The 24,542-nt window shown below is 37.5% G+C and overlaps 1 protein-coding gene across 1 annotated transcript in view; it reads right to left on the reverse strand.

Annotated features, from left to right (window-relative positions):
- Nucleotides 1–22,895, reverse strand: part of UNC13C (unc-13 homolog C) — a 675,102-nt gene extending 652,207 nt beyond the window's left edge. Inside the window, exons 1-2 of the mRNA XM_045059288.1 lie at nucleotides 22,736–22,895; nucleotides 22,185–22,295 (exon numbers count right to left, since the gene is read on the reverse strand). The gene's annotated coding sequence lies outside the window, so the exon portion shown is untranslated. The remainder of the gene's footprint in view (nucleotides 1–22,184; nucleotides 22,296–22,735) is intronic.
- Between the last annotated feature and the right edge of the window lie 1,647 nt (nucleotides 22,896–24,542).

Genomic DNA, 24,542 nt, shown 5'->3' on the forward strand with positions numbered 1-24,542 from the left:
ACAAGCATACAGTCCTATCCCTTAAAGGGACAGCACAATAAACAGCCCCACTGAGATACAACATAGAATCAACAGTTTGAAAAATGCTTGGGGTATATGGGAAGGAGATCTATTTACCAATCTCCCAGTATGTGCTGGAGGGGCAAGGATGTTCAGGAGACTTCTCAAAGAACAAAAGAGCTGGCTGGCACCATTTCCCTCCCACACACCAGCCTACATACACAGAGAAGAGTGGAAACCGGCTCAATACCAAAATTCTCCACTTACTTGCTAACAGCATGTCCCACCCCATGCACTTCCCCAACCCCTCCAACCCTTCCAGGAGTCTCCAGGAGTTTTCCCAGATAGCTACTGGTTCCCTCTCAAAGCAGACCAGTAGAGACCTTGGTACTGCACGCCACTCCTGGGGTCTGCTGCTGACACTCTTTCCAATATGCCCTTGTCCACAGCACATTCAAAGCACTGCCACAAGCCATGCAGTATGTAAGCAGTGTCAGCAGGGGCCAGCACCGCTTCAAAGTGACTTTTGACCTGAGGAATGGGGTAGATAACCACACATACCAATCCAACTGCACCCCAGCAGTGGGCTGGGGTCAGACATTTGGTATGACTGCAGGTCTCACTCCCCAATGAAAGCTTCTCAGGGGACAACTCAAGGAAAGCACCCTGTAATTCAGAACTACTACATCTCTGGGAAATGCCTGGTCTAATTCAACTCAAACCCAAGGCAGCCCCAGACTGGCCCACTAACAACACAGGGACTAAATCCTACCCACAACTCACAAATAAAATGATTCAAGATGACCAGATAGAAGGCAAATGTGGCTCAGCCACATAGTTAAGGACACACAACATACATAGGAGACACCCCCGAAACACCAGGGGCTGGTGAAATGGAACATTGGACTACAGAGCCCTACAGGATGTCTTCTTCTTAAGGTCACTACTTTCAAGAACAGGGGCAAAAGCAGACTTTCCTAACACATACAAACATAGACTTAGATAAAATGAGGAGACAAGAATATGTCTCAAATGAAAGAAAAGGACAAAGTCACAGCAAGAGAGCTAAATAAAATGTAGGCAAGTAATAGGCCTGATAGAGAATTTAAAGTAATGGTCATAAAGATACTCCACAGACTTGAAAAGAGAGTGGTGGAACTCAGCGAGACTCTCAACAAAATAAATAAATAAATAAATAAATACACACACCTCAGTAACTAAGACACACTAAAAAAAAAAAAAAAAAAGGAATAAATAGTAAACCAGAGGAAACAAAGGAATGAATCTGCAACCTGGAAGATCAAGAAATGGAAAGTAATCAAGCTGAAAAGGAGAAACACATAGTAACAAAAAATCAAAATAGACATAGTGAATTCAGGAACATCATCAAGCATAATACAATTTCCATTATAGGTATCCCAGAAGGAGAACAGAGAAAACAAGGGGGACATGGAAGTTATTTGAAGAAATAATAGCTAAAAACTTCGCAAATCTGGAGATGAAAACAGAAAACCAGATCCAGGAGGCACACAGAGCCCCCAACAAAGACAAGGAACTCCACAGAAAGACATAAAATAATGAAAACGGCAAAAAGTAGTGATAATGAGAGAATTTAAAAGCAGCAAAAGAAAACAGTCACATACAAGGGAAACCCCATAGGCTACCAACAGACTTTTCAGCAGAAGTACTGCAGGTCAGAAGGAAGTGCCAAGACATACTCAAAATGCTGAAAAGGGCGGGGTGGGAGGGAACCCTGCAACCAAGAAGACTCTATCCAGCAAGGCTTTTATTCAGCATAAAAGGATACATAGAGATTTCCAGACAAACAGAAGTGAAATGAATTCATGACCACTAAACCAGCCCTATAAGAAATGTTATAATGGATTCTTTGAGGGGGAAGAAGACCATAAGCAGGAATAAGGAAAGTAGAAAGCACAGAAATAGTAAAATTAAGTGTATGTATCAAAATCAGTCAAGGGATTCAGAAAATAAAATAATGTAAAGTATGGGGTGGGCTGCCTTGGTGGCTCAAGTTGGTTAAGTATCCTACTCTTAATTTCACCTCAGGTCATGATTTTATGGTTTAGTAGTTCAAGCCCTACCTACATAGGGCTCTGTGCTGACAGTGCAGCACATGCTTGGAATTCTCTCCCTATCTTTCTGTTCCTCCTCCACTTGCTCCCTCTGGCTTTCTCTCAAAATAAACATTTTCAAAAAGGGATGTAAATTATGACATCATATACCTAAAATCTAAAAAGCAGGAGGGAGAGTGGTACATGTCTTCAAACTTAAGCAACCATGAACTTACTATGGACTGCTATATGCATAAAATGTTATATATAAACCCAAAAGTAATCACAAATCAAAACCCAGTAATATATATGCGAAAAATAAAGGAATCTAAGTGTATCAGTAAAGAAAGCCACCAAACTGTGAGACAAGAGAGCAAGAGCAGAAATAGAACTGAAAAAACGAACTATCAAACAAGCAACAAAATGACAATAACTACATACCTATCAATAATTACTTGGAATGTAAATGGACTAAATGCTCCACTCAAAACACACAGGGAAATGGGATAAATTAAAAAAGCAAGACCCACCTATATGCTAGCTACAAGAAACTCATTTCAGGGGCACCTGGGTGGCTCAGTCGGTTAAGGGTCCGACTTCGGCTCAGGTCATGATCTCCCGTTCTGTGAGTTCGAGCCCCGCGTCGGGCTCTGTGCTGACCACTCAGAGTCTGAAGCCTGTTTCAGATTCTGTGTCTCCCTCTCTCTCTGCCCCTCCCCCGTTCATGCTCTGTCTCTGTCTCAAAAATAAATAAACGTTAAAAAAAAATAAAAAAGAAAAGAAACTCATTTCAGACCTAAAGACACATACAGACTCAAAGTGAAAAGATGGAAAAGCATTTATTGCACAAATGGAAGTGTAAAGAAAGCCAAAGTAGCAGTACTTGTAGTGGACAAAATAAACTTTAAAACAAAGACGGCAGGGTACCTGGGTGGCTCAGTCAGTTAAGTATCCGACTTTTGCTCAGGTCATGATCTTGCCATTCACGGGTTCAAGCCTCATGTCAGGCTCTGTGCTGACAACTCAGAACCTGGAGCCTGTTTTGGATTCGGTGACTCAATCTCTTTCTGCCCCACATCCCATTATTACACGCATGGACACTCTCTCCCACTCTCAAAAATAAAATAAAATAAAATAAATAAATAAAAGTAAAAGACAGTAACATGAGACACAGAAGAACACTGTAAAATCAAAAAGGGAACAATCCAAAAAGAAGGTTTGACAATTGTAAATATTTATGCACCCCACATCTGACACCCAAATACATAAGTCAGTTATTAACAAAAAAAGTAATTGATAGAAATAACAATAATCGTAGGGGCTTTAACACTCCAATTATATCAAGAGATAGATCATCCAGACAGGGTTATCAACAAGGAAATAATGCCTTTGAATAACACACTAAGCCAGATGGATCTAGCAGAAATATTCAGAAATTCCATCCTGAAGGACCAGAATGCACATTCATTTCAAGTGCACAAGGCATATTCTCCAAAATAGATCACATGTTAGGCCACAAAACAAATGCCAACACATTTTTTAAAAATCCAAGGGATACCATGGATCTTTTCTGACCATAATGTTAGGAAAACTATAAATCAACCTCACAAAAAATCTGGAAAGAACACACATACAGGTTAAATAACATGCTACCAAACAACGAATGGGTGAACCAAGAAATGAAAGAAGAAATGAAAAAATACATGGAGACAAATGAAAATGAAAACACAACAGTCCAAAATCTTTGGGATGCAGAAAAAGCTGTCCTAAAAGGATAGTTTGTAGCAATACAGGTCTACCTCAAGAAGCAGAAAAACTTCAAATAAATCACCTAAACTTATACATACGGAAGCTAGAAAAAGAGCAAAGCCCAAAAACAGAAGGAAAATAAAGATTAATGAAACAGAAAAATAGAAACTAAATATAAATAAAATAGAAAAATAGAAACTATGATTTGGTTCCCTCCCTCCCCTTTTTTTTTTCCTCCATAAGAGATTCTTAAAAACTGAGAACCATCTGAGGGTTGATGGGGGGTGAGAGGAAGAAGTGGAGGGTGGGTGATGGGTACTGAGGAGGGCACCTGTTGGCATGAGCACTGGGTATTGTATGGAAACCAATTTGACAATAAATTTCATATTAAAAAAAAAAGAAAAATACAAACTAAACAGAAAAAAAAATAGAACAGATCAATGAAATCAAGAGCTGGATCTTTGAGAAGATCTACAAAATTGATAAACCTTTAGCCAGACTCCTCAAAAGAGAGGATTTAAACATAATCATAAGAAGAGAAATAGCAAACACCACCACAAAAATACAAATAATTACAAAACACTTATGAAAAATTATATGCCAACAAATTTGACAGCCTAGAAGAAATAGGTTGATTCCTAGAAACACATAACCTTCCAAAACTGAATCAAGGAGAAATAGAAAATTTGAACAGACCAATTACCAGCAATGAAACTGAGTCTGTCATCAAAAGTTCCAAGGAGCCAAGGTCCAGGACCAGACAGCTATGCAGGTGAATTCTACCCAACATTTAAAGAAGACTTAATCCCTATTCTTCCTCAAGTATCCAAAAAATAGCAAAGGAAAGAAAGCTTTCAAATTCATTCTATGAGGCTAGCATTACTCTGATACAAAAAAAAACAAATAAAGGACACTACAAAAGTGAAAACTATAGGCCAGAAACTAATGAATATACATGTAAAATCCTCAATAAAATATTAGCAAACTGAATCCAACAGTATGTTTAAAAAATCATTCACCATGACCAAGTGAGATGTATTCCTGGGATGCAAAGGTGGCTCAATATTTCCGATTCAGTCAATGTGATATATCACATCAATAAGAGGTAAAAACCTTACGATCATTTCAATAGATGAAGAAAAAGCTTTTGACAAAGTACAGCAGCCACTCAAAATAAAAACCTCAACAAAGTAGGTTTAAAGGCAACAGACCTCAACATAATAAAGCCCATACATAAAAAACCTACAGCTAAACCTATTAAATAGTGGAAAACCAGAACTTTTCCCCTAAGAGCAGGAACCAGACAAGGATGTCCACTCTCACCACTATTATTCAACATAGATTTGGAAGTCCTAGCCACAGCAATCAGAAAAGAAATAAAAGGCATCCAAATTGGTAACGAAAAAGTAAAATTTTCACTATTTGCAAATGATATTATACTAAGACTCCATCAAAAAACTACCAGGAGAGCAGATAAATGAATCCAGTATAATTGAAGAATACAAAAAAATCTGTTGCATTTCTATATACTAATAATAAAGTAGCCAAAAAAAATTAATAATCCATTTTATAATGGCATCAATAATAACAAAATGCCCTGGAATGTACTTAACCAGGAAGGTAAAAGATTTATACCTAAAAACTATGTAACATTGATGAAAGAAATTGAAGATGACATAAATGGAAAGATACTCCATGCTTATGGAATAAAAGATTATTAAAATGCCCATTATACCCAAAGCACTCTACGGATTTAATGCAATCCTTATCAAAATACCAACAGGATTATTCACAAATTAGAACAAATAACCTTTAAATGTGTACGACACCACAAAGCTTGAAATAGAAGAACAAAACAATCTTGTGAAAAACAAAACGGGAGGCATCAGAATCCTAAATATCAAGATACACTACTGAAGTGAAGTAAAACAGTATGATCTGGCACAAAAATAGACACATATCAATAGAACAAAATAGAGCTGAGAAATAAACCCACAATTATATCATCACATAATCTTCAACAAAGGAGGCAGCAATACAATATGGGATGAGAAAAAGACGGTTTCTTTTTTTTTTTTTTTTTTTTCAACGTTTATTTATTTTTGGGAGAGACACAGAGCATGAACGGGGGAGGGGCAGAGAGAGAGGGAGACACAGAATCGGAAACAGGCTCCAGGCTCTGAGCCATCAGCCCAGAGCCTGACACGGGGCTCGAACCCACGGACCGCGAGATCGTGACCTGGCTGAAGTCGGACGCTTAACCGACTGCGCCACCCAGGCGCCCCAAAGACAGTTTCTTTAACAAATGTTGTTATGAAAGCAGGACCGCCCCATGGAAAAAAATGGAACTAGACCAGTTTCTTATACCATACACAAACAAATTCAAAATGAACTAAATGTGTCTAGATATGTCTTCTGAAGCAAGGGAAATAAAGGCAAAAATAAATTTCTAGGACTGTATCAAAATAAAAACCTTTTACACAGTTAAGGAAATAACAAAACTAAAAGACAATCTACTGAATGGGAGAAGGTATTTTCAAATGCTATGTCCAATAATGGGTTAGTATCCAAAATACACAAAGAATTTATACAACTCAACACCATAAAGACAAATAATCCAATTTTTAAAAGGACATAAAACATGGACAGACATTTCTTCAAAGACAACCTACTGATGGCCAACAGACACATGAAAAGTTGTTCATCACTAATAATCAGCGAAATGCAGATCAAAACTACAATGAGATATCACCTCACACGTGTCAGAATGGTTAAAATCAAAACACAAGAAACAAGTGTTGGTGAGGATGTGGAGAAAAAGGAACGCTCATGCACTGTTGGTGGGAATGCAAGCTGGTACAACCAATGAAGAAAACAGTATGGAGGTTTCTCCAAAAACTAAAACTAGAATTACCATATGATCAGTAATTCCACCCCTAGATATATACCCAACAAATAGGAAAACACCAATTTGAAAAGATATATGCACCTTTAGGTTCACTGAAGCATGTATACAACAGTCAAATTATGGATGCAACTTAAATGTCATCGACCCATGAATGGATGACAAATATGTGGTAATATATACAGTAGAATATTACTTGGTGATGATAAAGTCATCTACATGGATCTAGAAGGTATAATGTTAAATAAACCAGTCATAGAAAGACAAATACCATTTGATTTCACTCACATGGGGAATTTAAGAAACAAAGAAAACAAGAGAAAAACCAAAAACACTCTACTACAGAGAACAAACTGATGGTTACCAAAGCAGAGGTAGGTGGAGGAGTGGGTGAAATAGGTGAAGGACACTGAGTACACTTTCATGATAAGCACTGAGTAATGTATAGAATTGGTGAATCACTGTGTTGTATACCTGAATCTAATATAGCATGTATATAAACTGTGCTGGAATTAAAATTTTAAAAATAAAGTAAAACTCAAGAAAGGATATTCTAACAACTGAGGAGTATTCTTGACCTGAGGATGAATAAATCAGTTCTCCATTTCATTAATTCATTCATTTGACAAACATTAGCCAAATGTTTTCTGTGGCCCGTAACTATGCTTTAAGTATAAAGTGGTGAACAAAAAAGATACAACACTGTCTTAATGGAGCTTAGAGTTTAAAATCCTCTATCTACTTTATTATCTTGTTTTTTCCCCTCCCCAAGTCTGGGGCAGTGTACAATCCTGGAATTCATCAGAGGATAGATTCAAGAGTCCAGAGCAGGCCATATATGTTGTTGTTAACTGACTGCACCTAAGTCATCACTGTAAGGTTGAGGACAAGTTTTCTGTTTACATTGGCAAATACAGGGAACAAAAGACAAAAAATTGACTATTCCATTTATTTGCCCACAATCCAAGTATAACAAGTTAGAACTTTTATTACAACTTGCCAGGCTCTGTGCTAAAGATATTTATAAATTGAGCCAAACAAATTAAATTATCAACCTAATAAAATAACTGTATTTTTAGAGCTTTAAGAAACAAGAACAATTAGAAGCCTGGAGCCATCTTAGGATAAGCCATTTTGTATTTCAATAAAAAAAGATATAAATATAGTTATATATAGATATGATTATATTAATATATACATTCAAATAAATCTATTAAATGTAAATCCTTTAAACAGATCAATTAAAAGTGCAGTAAAGCATGAGCCCATCATATGCTGTAAGAACTTTAATACCAATATAACAATATAAGCATGTTGAAAGTGAAAGGGTAGACAAAGATAATGTGTAAATGTTAGTTTAAAAAAGTAAGAGGGGTGCTGGGTGGCTCAGTAGGTTGAACGCCAACTTCGGCTCAGATCATGATCTCCCAGTTCATGAGTTTGAGCCCCGCGTTGGGCTCTATGCTGACAGAACAGAGCCTGGAGCCTGTTTTGGATCCTGTGACTCCTCTCTTTTTCTGCCCCTCCCCCTCTCACCCGCTCTCTCTTCTCTTTCAAAAAAAAAAATTAAAAAAAAAAGAATAGCTATTATCAAATAAGACTAGTGACTTTAGAGCAAAGAAAATTATCAGACACTGAGAGAGCCATTATATAAAGATAAAAGGGTCAGTCCACCAAGAAAACCTACCAGTACTAAACATATTCACACCAAATAGAGATCAGCATAGTATGTCACTTAAGAACTGTTAAAATTGAAAACAGAAATAGATACATTCACATTTATAGTGCGAACTTTCATCAACCCTCTATCAACAGCAGATAGAGCAACTAGGCAAAATATTAGCAAAGATACAGAAGAAATCAACAATAGCACCAACCAACAGAATTTAGTTGACATTTGTACAACAATCCCCCGGTAGTAGAATACACATTCTTTTCAGGCATCCACAAAACATATGCCAAAATTGGCCATATTATGGGCAGTAGAGTAAACCTCAAGGAATTTAAAAGAATTGAAATTATATATTTCCCATCTGCAATGAATCCAAACTCAAAATCAATAACAGAAAGATAACCATCTTCATACACTTGGAGACAAAATCACACACTCGTAAATAGGGAGTCAAAGAAGTCTCAAAGGAAGTTTAAAAAGCACATTGAACGGAGTAAAAATGAAAACACAACATATCCACATTTGCAGGAAATAGCTAGAGTAGTGTTGAGCAAGGAATTTAAAGCACTAAATGCATACAATCAAAACCAAGGCTCAAATCAATAATCTAAGCTCTCATCTCACGCACCTAGAATAAGAAGAGCAAAATAAGCTGAGAGCCAGCAGAAAGATGGAAATAGTAGACAATACAGTAGAATTGATAAAATTGACAACAGAAAAACAGAAAAATCAGTGAACCCAAGTGTTCTTTAAAAATAACAATAAAATTGACAAACCTCAAGCAATACTGACAAAAAGAAAGAGGAGACACAAATTACCAACATTAGGAATAAAACTGGGGATATCATTATAGATTCTACAAACACCAAAAAATAATTCAAGTATATTATGAACCACTTTTCACTGTAAATTTGCCAACTTTAGTGAAATATACCCATTCCTGAAAAAACACAAGCTACCACACCTAAAAAGCAAATAATTTTAATAGTCCTATACTATCTAGGAACTTAAATTAATTTTAAAAAGTATAAAAAAATACTAATCTCCAGGCACATGGGGTTTCACTGGTATATTTACCAAATCTTTTTTTTTTCTTTTTTTTTTTTTTTAATTTTTTTTCAACATTTATTTATTTTTGGGACAGAGAGAGACAGAGCATGAACGGGGGAGGGGCAGAGAGAGAGAGAGAGGGAGACACGGAATCAGAAACAGGCTCCAGGCTCTGAGCCATCAGCCCAGAGCCCGACTCGGGGCTCAAACTCCCGGACCGCGAGATCGTGACCTGGCTGAAGTTGGACGCTTAACCGACTGCCCCACCCAGGCGCCCCTATTTACCAAATCTTAAAGAAACCATTGTTAAGTCTCTATGTTTTTGGTGGCTTGTTCCATTGTATCATATAACTAAAACCAATGACATCGCAGTCCTCCCCCTTTTATGTCAGTATTAGTAGGTCATTCTTTTTGCTTTTTGATACTGTTCTCATGGAAATTCTACTGCTTCCTTTAACTGTAGTGTTGAAGCCATTTTCTAGAATAAAATCTATACTTGGAAAATGCTGTTTTCTATAAATTTCCAGTGGGTAAAATGCCAGATGATAGGACTTTTATTATAATAGTCTGCCCCTCAGGTGTTTATAATCAAATTCACTGTACTTGAAATACGCAAGTGCTCAGAAGTTTTGCTCTTTAAATTCTGCTTGTATTTAAGCAGTTAGTACAAGAGCAAATCCTTGTATTTAAGGTAGCCTGTCCCCACTACATGCACCTGAAAAAGTCATTTTCAGGTCTAACCTATTTTTTTTATATAGACAACTACATATCTAAATATGAAGTTTTTTCCAATCAGTCTAAATTTCACTAAGTGCTTTAAAACTATTTAGAGTTGATCCATTCATCAAAAGTCTCTGACAACATTTTTTAATTAATGGCATTTTAAGATCTTATGGCACAATGAGGTAAACTCTCTATAAAACATCTTAGTGAACACTAAGTGTGATCCTTTTTTTCAATGATTCCTGACATGATGTAATCTTCATCCCTTTCTCCTGGCTAATTATCAGTGAGGAGAAAATAAAAGGCATGTCCCACTCCTGAAATCAGTTCTTCCACCAACATAAATAATCTTTTGTATATTAAGATTGCTTGTACAAGGAGTAAAATATTAAGTTAGACCTCCCAGTACGCTGTGAAAGCAGCAGTGCCTCTGGGAATGTACCCTAGCCAGCCCCTGGAAGGCTATTCACTGTAAACCACCCTACATTGTAAATCCCAACTACAAGAGCCTGCATTGAAATTTTCTCTTAACAAAGCTAAAAGCAGATATAATCAAGTGTCTTCTCAAGGGAATCTCAACAGAGTCCTTTGAATAGACAGATATTCTAGTTGAGCAGTTACAAATGCCTATTTCAACTAATAGCTGGCAGAATACACCAATACAATTTTGCTTATTCTACCATTCTTGAAGATATCACAACAGCCACCTCTCCCTAGAGTTCTATTCCAAACCCTTTGCCCTTCTCATTTTATGCACCACCCCCCCCCCCAAAAAAAAAGGGCAAAGTTAAATATCTACATCTCCAAGGCCAGATCAAATCAGTAAGGATCTGTTTATAATTTCCCTGGGCAATCACATATATACCTATAGTTTCCAATGATGACTTCCAAAGCTAAATTTCAGACTTAGAACTTTCATTTGAATTCTAATTCTACACAATCACCTGCATATTCCACTGCTGCTTCAGAATGCACACGAACAATTGTCTCTTTCCTCCCGTTCTTAATCCAGTACTTCCTATCTTGTTAACTTAATTACCACCTACCCCAAATCCTGAGATGCTTAACTTCCTTATAAGCCACACTCAGCCCAGTAATTACTGTCAATTCTACTTCCAAACATACCCTTTGAAACCACCGATTTCCTCCCTTTTACCTCATTAATACATGATGTCTTCCCTGGACTTTGTACCTGTACCCAGGAACCAAACTGATCTTTCTAAAACATGTAACTAATCCTGATTGGCAGAATAGTGGGGTGGTCAAGAATGTGGAATCCAGAGGCTGAGTGGAATCTTCTTTCCATCACTTACTGGCTGTGTCATCTTGGGAATGTGACTTAACCTGTTTATACCTCACTTTCCTCAGAAGTTAAACAGAAATAAAAATATCTACTTCATCTGATTCTTATGAAGAAGAACATTTATAAAGCTTTTAGAACAGTGCCCAGCACACAGAAAGTGCAATGTACTTGTTAAATAAACATATACCATTTTTCTGCTTAAAACATTTTCCTAGAGTATAGTCTTACTCTTAGAAAGTTACACTCCATATGTGCCACTTGGTTACCTGTCTGAACTCAGCTCACTCCATTTATCCCATGTCAGAGCAGGGTGCCAGGCATAGAAAGCTACTGGCATATCCCTGAACTTGCCCTATTTCATTCTCCCATGCCCTTCTCTCTGGAGTACCCTCTGCTCGACGGCAGAAGAGTAAACTCGTACCAATCCTTGAGGCATCAAAAGACTGGATGTCTTTTTCCATCGAAAGCTCTTCCAAACTCACTCAAGCCAAACTTCTCAATTCTTTAGTTCTATTCTGGGATCTAGTAGCTATCTCTACTATTTCATTTACCACATTGCCTTACAATTATCCTTTTGACAAACTGACTTCCCAAACCAGGCATGTTCTTTCAGATCACAGACAGTATCATGTGTTCTCGAATCTATAATGAATAGCACAATATTACAGAATATAAGATTAAACAAATATTTGATTTTCTAGGCTTTCTCTTGCCTCTCCCAATAGTATTGTTAAAAAGAAAACCACACTGCTAGGAAAACTGCCCAGCTACATGTAAAAGGATGAAACTAGAACACTTTCTTACAACTGGTACAAAAATAAACTCAAAATGGATTAAAGACCTAATTGTGAGACCTGAAACCATAAATCCCTCAAAGAAAACAAAGGCAATAACATATTAGACGTTGCCCTTAACAGTATTTTTCTATGTATGTCTCTTCAGGCAAGGGAAACAAAAGCAAAAATAAACTATTAAAACTACACCATAAGCGAAATCTTTTGCACAGGAAAGGAAACCATCATCAAAACAAAAAGTCAACCTACTAAACAGAAGATTTTTACAATTTATATACACACACACACACACACACGCACTCTCTCTATATATATATACACACAACATACACATACACACACACACACACACACACGATAAAGGGTTCCTATAAAATCACATGAAGAACATACACAACTCAGCACCAAAAAAACCAATCTAATTAAAAATGGGCAATCTGAAAAGACATTTTTGTCAAGACATACAGATGGCCAACAGACACGAGAGGCTGAACATCACTAATCATCAGGGAAATGCAAACCAAAACCATAAGATATCACATTACACCTGTCATAATAGCTAAACTCACAAAGACAAGAAATATCAAGTGTTGGCAAGGATGTAGAAAAAAGGGAACCCTGGTGCACTACTGGTGGGAATGTAAATCAGAGCAACCACTGTAGAAAACAATATGGAAGTTAGTCAAAAAATTAAAAATAGAACACACAATCCAGTGATTTCTCAGCTGGATATTTACCCAAAGAAAATCAAAACTCAATTTAAAAATATACATACACCACTGTATTCACTGCAGTATTATTTACAATAACCAAGATAGAGAAACAACCTGATTATCTGCCAATAAATGAATGAAGAGAGAAGATGTGATATATACGCACAATAGAATGTTACTCAGCCATAAAAAAAGAATAGTATCTTGCCATTTGCAAAAACACAAATAGACCTGGAGGATATTATACTAAGTAAAATAAGACGTACCACAGGACTTCACTTTAAGTGTAATCTAAAACACAAAACAAAGAAACAGACTCTTAAATATAGGAAACAAACTGATGATTGCCAGAGGGGAGGTGGAGTGGTATACTTTTCATCTCTGAAAAAGAGATTATAAACAATAATATTCTAATACTGAATAACAGATGATGACTATACTTATTGTGGTGAGCTCTAAGTAATCATCGAATATGCTGTATACATGAATATAGTATTATATATTAATTGTAACTAAATGAAAAAAAATAAAAATCTAGAAAAGATGCAAGAAAAAAAGAACATAGTATCTCTACTTTGCACGGGGCTCATATAAATATATAAGGTCCAAGAGAAAGAATAGATGGTTCCTGCCCACAAGGTTTTAATAATCTAGACATAGATTCATTGTTTCTGAGAATATTTTCCCAATAGTGTCATCCACATGTATTGAGTTTAGTGAGCATCTACTACTCTATTTAAGAGTGACTCTATGGAGTCATTGTGGTTGATCTAGACAAAACCACCTTATGCCCAAAAAGGTGCCACTTAGGGAGAGTCCCCAAAGAGGGGATTAATACCTAATCTAACTGTGGTTTCTACCTCCCCCAGAAATAGTTTCAATAGCACTGACGAATGATGAAGTAATCTGCCACACTGGCCCTCTCCAATTCCAAAAGCAAGATGAGTCACCTACATGATAAGACCCTTTCCCTTCTCCCTAAGAGAAAACAACCTTGCCCATAATAATCCTTTTCTTTTGCTAATAATGTTCTTACTCCACCCTCCTTCATATAAAAATTTTCCATTGGGGCGCCTGGGTTGCTCAGTTGGTTGAGTGAATGCCTTTGGTTCAGTTCATGATCTCACAGTTTGTGGGTTCAAGCCCCGCGTCAGGCTCTGTGCAGACAGCTCAGAGGCTGGAGCCTGCTTCAGATTGTGTCTCCCTCTCCCTCTGCCCCTCCTCACCTTGTGCTCTGTCCCTCTCTCAAAAATAAACGTGAAAATACATAAAAATAAAAATCTTCCATTTTGTACAACTCTTGGGAGCCCCCTACTTGGTACATGCGATATTGCTCAATTACTTAATAAAGCCAATTGGATCTTCAAGTTTACTCAGTTGAATTTTAGTTTTTAATACTAATAACAGTAGTAGTACTAATAGTAATAATACCTAACTGCTCTAACATTCATGAAACATTTTGAAACACATTTTATTTCGATCCACAGTATATACAATTTAGGTATATATATGTGTATTTACACATTTGTGTGTATATATACATATATGTATATACATATATACACATGTGTGTATATATATGTACATACATATATGTATATATGTATGTATATGTATGTGCCCACTTTACTGCTGAGAAAACTGACGTCTCAGGAGTTCCGTGGGTTCCCTCCGATGATACAGCCATTACTCATCCAGGGCTTACAAATTCCAAATCTTACATTTCCCTCCCACCATTCACAATCACAGACTCTACCGTCTAGATGATCATTTTTTACTAGTTACACTGGGAAATTAATATTAACCAACGAAGCAACCCAGGTGCCTCAGGACGGTAAGCATCCTCCGGGTACACTCAGGTCATAATCTGGCAGTTCATGAGTGCAAGCCCCACGTCGAGCTCTGTGCTGATAGCTCAGAGCCTGGAACCTGCTTCAGATTCTGTGTCTTCCTCTTTCTCTGCCCCTCTCCTGCTCATGCTCTAAGACAAATAAACGTTAAAAAAAATCAACAGGGGGCCCCTGGGTGGCTCAGTCGGTTGGGCGTCCGACTTTGGCTCAGGTCATGATCTCAGTCCGTGAGTTCAAGCCCCACGTCGGGCTCTGTGCTGACAGCTCAGAGCCTGGAGCCTGTTTCAGATTCTGTGTCTCCTTCTTTCTCTGACCCTCCCCTGTTCATGTTCTGTGTCTCAAAAATAATAAATGTTAAAAAAAATTTTTTTAAAAATCAACAGAATATCATCCTATCCACCTCCTTCACCAAACACCTATGCTTTGAGATTCACACACTCGCACCAAAAAGGGGTATCTTGTTTTAATCAGCAAAAATACTATTGTTCCTGGATAAATGCATTCATCTCTGACAAATAGGTCTTATAAATTCCCAGATGGGTTTCACTTAAAATACTTTGTGTTCAAAGGAAGAGGACACTAAAATCCATAGGACTTATCCAAGGGCACCAAGTCCTTGAAGCCACATAAGGAGGTCTGGTCTGCAAAGTCATTTCATATATTACAGACCCAGACAGGAATGGTCACAAAAACAAAGCATCTCGTCAGGCATGGAAATTTTTCATCAGATCTAAATAAAAAGGATCTTTCTTTAAAAAATAGTTTTGACACACCTCAAGATTAGGCTCAGAGCCAGTGTCACTGGTAAATAATAGTCTGGTGTTTCTATTTTCACTGGGGATTGTTTCTCATGACACTACAAATTAAATGAGGCAGCCAGACTCCTAGAGCTTACAGTTTTACCAGGAGAGCCTTATGTTTAAAGTCCAAACAAAAGGGCTAGGCTACCTTTTGAAGGAGTTTAAGAAAAGCCAGAATTTACAAAATAAAAACATGCCTATCCTGCTTAACTAAGGGGCTTTATTTATACCAATACCAAGACTCTGAAAGGATTTTTTTTCCTCACCTCAGAAGTCCTTCCAATTTCAGATGTGTGGCAGATGCTAATTGCTACAGAGAAAGTAAGCCTCTCTCCTGGGGAGGAGAGGCTGTATTGCCAAACACAGATCCCTTGGGGTTTGAGATCTTGACAGGCCCCAAACAAAATCATCTTGTTTTTTGTGTCCTCTTCCTAAATTAAAGTGTTTTTATATTATGAAAGATTAAAGATATAATATGTGATTTATTATTTTTAAGGAAAATGTCCTGCTCTTTGAGATACTCTGTGAAATAAGAATCTAAGGTAATTGCTATAAAAGTCCATGAATAATAACCAATCAAATCACTAAGTGACCTTTACCCCTTCCGTTGAAAAACGAAATAATGCCAACAAATTCTCTTTGTTCTGGGATATACTCCATGAAACAAAATGCTACTTTGTCTTTATAAAACTCATTGAAACAATACTGATTCAATATTTGGTATACAACAGCTGTGAAAGCACAGTTTTCTCCTGATTGCTAATTCCCATCTCACCTGGGGATTCTTAGTTCTAAGTAGGCTCACAAACACATAAGCCATATATCATCAACACAGTTTACAAACAACATTGCATCTTCAAGGGGAAACATTCATTTTTGAAATCAACAGTGTTTATATACTTGTGCTTAAAGACATATGTTGATTGTGGTATACTCAGATGATTCGACGTTCAAAAGCCTACGATTTAGTCAAAAGGAACAAAACCTTTCTTCGGGATTAGGAAAGGAGATCTGCTTTTTCATTTTCTACTAAAAACCTGTATTAGGGCACATCAAGTCTTCTAAATTTGCCCAAGATCATAAACCAGTGTAATTGCCCAAATTATCCCCAAGCTAAAATTTACCACAAGCTAATAATATAGTGTGGTCTGTCATTTTTTAATTCATGAAAGTAAAATATAAATGGACGAGGTAAGTAACATCTTACATTTTCCCAACTCTAATCTTTTTTTCTAAATGGAATCTCACAACAATTCTGTGAAAGAGAAGGAAAAGTATTATTAATTCCTTTTGAAGTCTCAGATAGAGGACATGGTTTCTGCAAGGTCATCCAGCTGGTAAATGGCAGAACTAGAAACCAATCCAGTGTATTGGCACTGAATAACCTTTACTGTTGTCTACAATAATCCAGTCAGCACCCAAACTACAACTGATGGCCAATCTGCTGTCAATTAACTCTAGCACTAGTTCTGCAGATCTGGTCCCGTGGTTGCAGTGTTCCCGAGAAACAGCTGTGGAGTACCTACAAACCAAGAGAAGACTTTCAGGGTGGTATTTCCACACCAAGGAAGAACCCAACTCTCCCTCAGTATGCCCCCGGCTTTCTGCGCGCTCATCTCTTTCCAACAGCATCCTATTTTCCACAGCTCCACCTTTTAACAGTTTCCAGCAGCAAACAAATCAGGTCACCTCAATTAGGGAAGCTAATACTGAAGAAAGAAGGGACACATGGAGTCGCAGAGTCACTTCCGAGTGTCACTCAAAGGTCACAGGAGCTGTTTCCTGCAAATCATTGGGCTTTTGGTGACTTGAGTTGTCCCAATCACCATCATTGTTTCTACCGTAAACACCACGACGCATCAAGTATGCAATGAAGAAACCCCTAGAATATAAAACTTGTTCTTTTTAGTACACTCAATGACAGACACATGGAGATTAAGTTTTTCCAAAGTCTCTATAATAAAAAAATATTGAACATCTATCTTGTGCCAGGTTCTAGACTAGATTCTGAAAATACATTAGTCTTAATACAGAAAACAGACATACAAACCAATGGTTACATAGCTTCCTAGTAGGTGCTATAAATATCTGCTTTGAGTGTAATTGTTTCCACTTGGGTGAATGGAAGGCATCACAAAATTTACACAAAATTTACACAAAAATTACACATTTGATCTGCTTGTATGTTAAGTAGTTCAGTAAACGAGTGCAAAAGGTAGTATTGTATTCCTACTGCGGTTCATAAACATACAAATACAAAATGAATACATCAATTCCCATGGGAAGTCCTTACCAACCAAGTGCTGAAATAACTTAGTAGAAAAACCCTCTAGGATAATGTATAGAATGGCTTAGTAAGCACCAACTACGGAAATACACCTCACGCATTTCACTGCTAATAATTGCTCTGGTAAGTAATGAGCACTTCAATTATTTCTATGCATAGATTCTCAAAAATATTAAGGGCAGAAAAGTCTACATCTATATTCCAGTCTAGTATCATTTTTTTGATAACCTTTCTATGCCTTAAGTGTCTTATTTCAAAAAAAAATCATATAGCTAGTCACTGCACTGTCCAGGTTAGTTTCTTTCTACCATATTGCATTCTCTATTGTTGTAATTTAATAGTTTATGGTAAGAGAGGTCTTTTATAAGATATAAAACAGTAATAGTTTGAGGTCAGAGGGTCATGTTAATAAAACCCATTGAAGTTGCTATTTTCCACCTAATACAAGAAGGAATAAATCCCCAAAGAAGAGAACATGAGGCAGGGTAAGAAGTTCCAAAGGTGAAGGACAGGAATGGAGGTAAATATCCAAGACCAAGAGTCAGGAGACCTGCATTTTGTTGTAATTCATTCTTGATAACTCGTCTTTAACAAGCGGCTTGTCCTCATTAGTTGGGGTGTGAACATGTGTTGTATTGCTAAAAGTATTTATATAAACATCTCCTAGGAACCTTTCTCGTTTATGACGTCTATTATTGCTCAAGGCAGTCTCCCAAATGTGGTACTAGTAACACCAGTGTAGAAATGAGGACACCTTGTTGCCAAGAGTTTATATGATTGATCCAACACCAATAAGATATATAAGATATAAGAGATATTAAGATGCTTCTAGAAAATGTAAAATGGCATGAAAATAGAAGGTGGCCATAACACAGCATTCATCCACACAGCTGGATCCAAAGCACTGCAAGCTCCACCCATCTCCACCTACACGCCAAAGTCAAAGTATAAGTATTCTGAGTCTTTTATAGACCCAAGATAAAGTAATAAATAGCCATAATTTGTCGTGACATTTAGAAACTTGATACACCACTGAAGAAGTTATTAGATTCAAGAGCTAGAAGAATGATATTTAAACAATTTGACTTCCTTTCACATGCAATATATAATCTCTACAGACATTTGGCTAACTTTAATGTCAACCAGAATATTTATTTTTGCTTTGCTTGACTCAGAAGTCAGCTTAAAAATGAAATGCTTTTTATTAATGTAAGGTTGCAGACGTAAATTTCCTTTCTTAAAATGAGCTATATCAATGACAACTTTCTTATGAATTATAAACGCAGTATTTTTAATAAGCATATAGCGACCACCAACCAACTTTGAAGGCTTTTACCAACATTAGAAACAGTTTTTACCACAGCAATGAGGAGTTTGCAGCATAACAAAGTAATAAAAAGGGGTGTCTGGGTGGCTCAGTCCGTTAAGCATCTGACTTCAGCTCAGGTCATGATCTCACCATACCTGAGTTCGGGCCCCTCGTCAGGCTCTGTGCTGACCGCTTGGAGCCCGGAGCCTGCTTCAGATTCTGTGTCGCCCTCTCTCTCTGCCTCTCCCCACCTCACACTCAGTCTCTGAAAAATGAATAAACCTTAAAAAAATTTTTTTAAATCAATAAATAATTAAGCAATAAAAGCAATCCATCCATTCCCCCATTCTCACCCAGAGAAAATATTCTAGAATGATGTGCCTTCTTGTCCCAGAAAACAGAGGATGCGTCAAGATCGGTGTTCCAGCTACCTGGGCCTGGCTTTCCTATCTCCAATGATCCTTTTTCCTCCTGCCACAGGGCTGGTTCAAATGCTCTACCCACTACCTTGAAAACACCCTCGTGCCCTAATCTAATTTCTATTCATCCTTCACAACAAAGCTCCCATGTTACTTTTTCAAAAAATTACTGAGTCTCTTGACTTATTCAGTCCTGAAAAAACAAAAACGACAACAAAAAACAACTCTTATGAAATATACATTTCACTGTTGTACAAATAAGACTTCCAACAGTAACCGCAATTATTTAAGATGGCTCCCTCACTAGATTCAATCTCGAGGAGGACAAGGACCATGGCTTTTTGCTCACCAGATACTCAGGGCCGAGAAGAGTGTTTGAAACATGTAAAATACTCAGGTTTTGTTTTGGGGGGTTTGGTTTTGTTTTTGAGAGACAACAAGTGGTTCTCCCTAGAGAAAACTTCATCTACTCTGCCTCCATGCTGCATACCCTCCAACTCTTTGTCTGGGGTTTATTCACAAGAGGGCCTTATACACAAAGAAGCTAATAGTGTGTAAGAAGACAACAGTCTAGTTAATATTATGAGTATGCCATTTTTTAAATTGATGCCTAGAGAAAAAAATCCCACAAAGAGGTTATGTACAAATTAATATGCTATAGGGTTATCTTAACAGAAGTATGAAAACAATTGTAACGTCCACAAGAAAAAAAATGGTAAACAGTACTTATCCAGCAGAAGACGGTCTATACCTTAAAATGAGTAATTGCAAGGATTTTGTTATACAAGGAACAAACTGCTCAAGGAAAGGGCTAAATAAGGATGAATGCAAAATTATACATTATATTCTAATATACAGAAGCCTGTATTCATGTATGAAGATTGACAAAGAACATGGAAATCAATAGGGTATGTGAGTATCATCATCAATGTGGAGAGATTTTAATGAAGGATTTTATTTTTTATAAGATTTATATCAAGATACTAATCTCAAAGTATACATTTAATAATACTCAGAGGCTGGTTGCAGAGCATTTTTCACCAAAACTTTAGATACTTACCTTGAAAATACTCTATCATGTTATATGTGGCATGTTTTCCAGTATAAAGGACAACTGATTTATGCCTTTTAATGAAGACTTAAGTACCCACTGACATCTAGTCTTACCCTTGGAAATTGATTTACAATTATTGCCTATACTTGGCTACAATCTAAAATTCACACTGTTCCAACCAAAGACTGTGTCAGCTTCTTGTAACATTAGAGCGTGCCTACAATCACACGAGGATATTGGAGATGGACATGTGCCGGCCAGGAATGTACATGAGCTTTTTTACATTTTGTTTAGAAATCAACACCCAAGCAGCTCCAAGGACCTGTCCTCTGAGAATCATTCTGATTACAGCCAGGGAACTAATTTATTATTCAACATGGGAGGCAGTATCCTAAGAGCACCGATTCGCTGAAGCATGCATGGTCGGTCTCCTAGGAAAACAAGTAGACTCTCCTGATACGCGGGCCAGTATGTTTGTGATGCGCCAGACTGGTCTCTGGCTCACCAACCATTCTACTCATTTCATTCTCCCAACTCCAGAGTAAGCATTATTCTTAACCCCCCGCTTTTTAACAAAAGGAAAAGAGACATCTTAATGCTTACATAACCTGTGCAACGTCACAAATACAGTAAGTGTCCAAGCCACAAAGTGAGCCCAGAGCCCACACATTTAATTATTACACTGTATTACCATGACAATGAGAGATTTGCCAAACTTCAGGGGGGAAAAATATGTTAGATAATGACTGCTCCAATTCTGTATTATTACAGTCACATGAATTTTAAAGCTGCTTATACCTCCACCTAAGATAAGATTGGAGAAGACATCCCACTGTTCACTCCTCCCTCCTGCAGTCAGAGACACACAAACACTGCGCCTGTAGAAAAGTCCCTTGTGTCCCCATCTTTCTAGAAAGTACTCTAAAGCACTAGGTAACACCCCAGATTCACAAGCACATAATTTATACTACCAGATAAATTCCATGGTATGTGGGCTAGAGGCTCTCTGATGACAGGCGCTGGCAGGAAGAAGCATCTGGCTGAGGATCCTTACTTTACTACTAGTCTTTCGTTTGGAAAACAGCCAGTTTTCGGGTCCCTGTGGGTCCAGCCGTCACCAAGCAATGGGAGCGTGCCATCTCCAGAAGCCCCAGACAGCATGTACTTTCAGCTACAAGGACTGGGACAGTCCCAATGCTCAACCCTGACTTAGATTGATAGCAGGGGACCCACATAGTAAAGACTCCCTAGACAGGGACAAAAAGATCAATGTCACAGACCAATGGTCCTCTAAGGAAGAGGGAAGATCATTTACAAGCTATGAAAGGTTCAACGTTGAGATATTATTTTCACCTCGGCCTTAACCAAAAAGACCGTGGATGAGTGTGACATGTGACAAGAGGGGAGAAAAATAAAAGACCTTTAGGAGGGAAGTAAACAGTTGTGGACCACAGAGGAAAGCAACTGGGCCTGAAGCCAAATACCTGCTTCTTTCAGGCAGTTGCAGCCTGGGTGCCAGGTCAGGAGGTGAGGGGGGAGCAGGGTGCCTCAGGGCACCGTGGATTTGAATCCCTCTTGCTTCTGCAAATGAGTGCCTTTAGAATCAAAAACAGAAGACAAGCACATAAACAGTGAATTAGGACGGAAAGTGGATAACCAGTCAACCTTACTAAAACAGAATTTAAAAGCCATCCAAGTTTTGAGCAAGGAAAATCCTAGCAGAAGCCTCTCACTAGAGGCAGGTGCAGAACGTATTATACAAGCGTGCACAACTTTTTCTCTTAGAGTCTCACTTCTCCTTCTGGGTGCTCTTCTTTTGATCCTACTGCTACCAGAACGCCCAGCCCCAGGAAGATCTGACTCTCCCGAAACACGTGAAACTAGACAATATTTTATGAAAACCCTGCCATTCTTTCTCTTCCCTCCGCTAAGAAAATTAAATAAGGAAGGAATACTCAAAGTAGTGCATGCCTTTCCCTCCATTTACAGATTAGAAAACTGAGATAAAGACTAATGAACAGAATTCAAACAGTACCTTGATTCACACGGATAGATTATATCTTATATTTCCACCAGCATTCGTCAATGTTGCAAACTAGCAGTCTAGTCTTCTCTCTTGTCCCGTAAGAGAGCGGACACAAACTTGAATTAAGAGAGAAGCGAACGACGAGAAAACACAGGAGCCCCAAACAAGCATTTCGTCTCCGTATTTATTGAGCTCACAAGCTATTACCACGTGGTGAATGTGAGGAAAACAATCCGACAGTAATTAGTAACTTGTGTGAGTAAGAAGCAACGGGTAGGGAGCAAGTGGAGTTTGTGATCAAGATACATTGGCTCCAGATGGAAAGTAATTTCCTGCAGGTGATGTAACAAGTTACTCCTGGTCCCATTATAATATCTCATTAGCTAACCTTGGGTGTTTTCGCCCCGTGGTGGCGCTTTCTGCCCTAAGCTTTTATTCTAAACCATTTATGTAAGTATAAGCTATTTCCCCACACATCAGTATAGCTCTTTTATTTTTTCATTAACGAATATTTAACGTACTACAGTGTGACACTACTGATTTATTTTTGTTTTAAACTTTTACTGACGTAATAAGCAAAATGTGATACTTTGTGTTTTAATTTTTATTTTGCTTGCTAGTAAAATTGAACATGATTCTCAAATAGGTGTTTATTAATTGAATTCCATCATTTATTAAACATCCACGTAAATCCTTTGTTCATTTGTCTTTTGAGGCCTTTGTGACATTTGTTTGTACGAACACTTTATATATAAAAATTGTTAATCCTCTCTTGGTCATAATAGCTACATTGTTTTCTCAGTCTATATTCTATATTTTTATTTTGGTTGCTTAAAATTTTTCGTATGATGGAAATATTTTATTTTTTAATTTTTTAATGTTTATTTTTTGAAAGAGAGTGGGTAAATGGTAGAGAGGGAAGGGGACAGAGGATCCCAAGCAGGCTCCTCACTGACAGCAGAGAGCCCAATGTGAGGCTCAAACTCACAAACTGTGAGATCATGACCTGATGTCGGATACTTTGCCGACTGAGCCACCCAGGTTCCCCTGACTGAACTATTTTAAACATCACAATAAGTAGTTCCATTTGTAAATGTTTTCATTTATGATCTACTTTTTTTCCTTGACATAAAAAGTTATTTCTTCTCCAGATGTTTGATAAATATACAGTTGTTTTTCTCTAATTTTCATTTAATCTACTAGAATTTAGGTAAGGTTCTCATGTGTCTCACAGTTTTTTAGGCCTTTATAATACCCAAGACACTGTCTTCTCTACAACATGCTTATTGTATTCCTCTTTTAAAACCCAGTAGGACTACGTAAGCATTAAAGGGTGTCCTCTGTATTACAGCTAATCATGCATGGGTTAGACTCTCTGCTTGAGTATTAACTCCTTGGGGTAGAAACTCTTATATTAATCATTTGCCCTGCCCAGCCACCCTGCCTGCCCTAATTTCAAGCACAAGAATGTGCTCAAAATTATATTTACAGAATGAACCAAAAGTCAGGAGCCTTTGGCTTTACTAAATATTTTCATTTTTTTAAATTCTAATTGATAAATAAACTGTAGTACTCTAATGGAAAGATGGTATACCTCTAAATTCAGTTACATGTAAATTTAAGTGGTGTTTTGCTAAAGATACCCAGAAAAGTCTCCATCAAGAAGTGTGACAGTTTTGTGGGAAGCAGATAGATGCAGCTTTCAGACAGAACTTATGACATGGGTCGTGGGTGAATTTATTTGGCCTAGAAGGAAAAGAAGTGTGAAAACACACACACACACACACACACACACACACACACACACACACACAAA

Source organism: Felis catus, chromosome B3, assembly GCF_018350175.1.
Source record: "Felis catus isolate Fca126 chromosome B3, F.catus_Fca126_mat1.0, whole genome shotgun sequence".
Lineage (NCBI taxonomy): Eukaryota > Metazoa > Chordata > Mammalia > Carnivora > Felidae > Felis > Felis catus.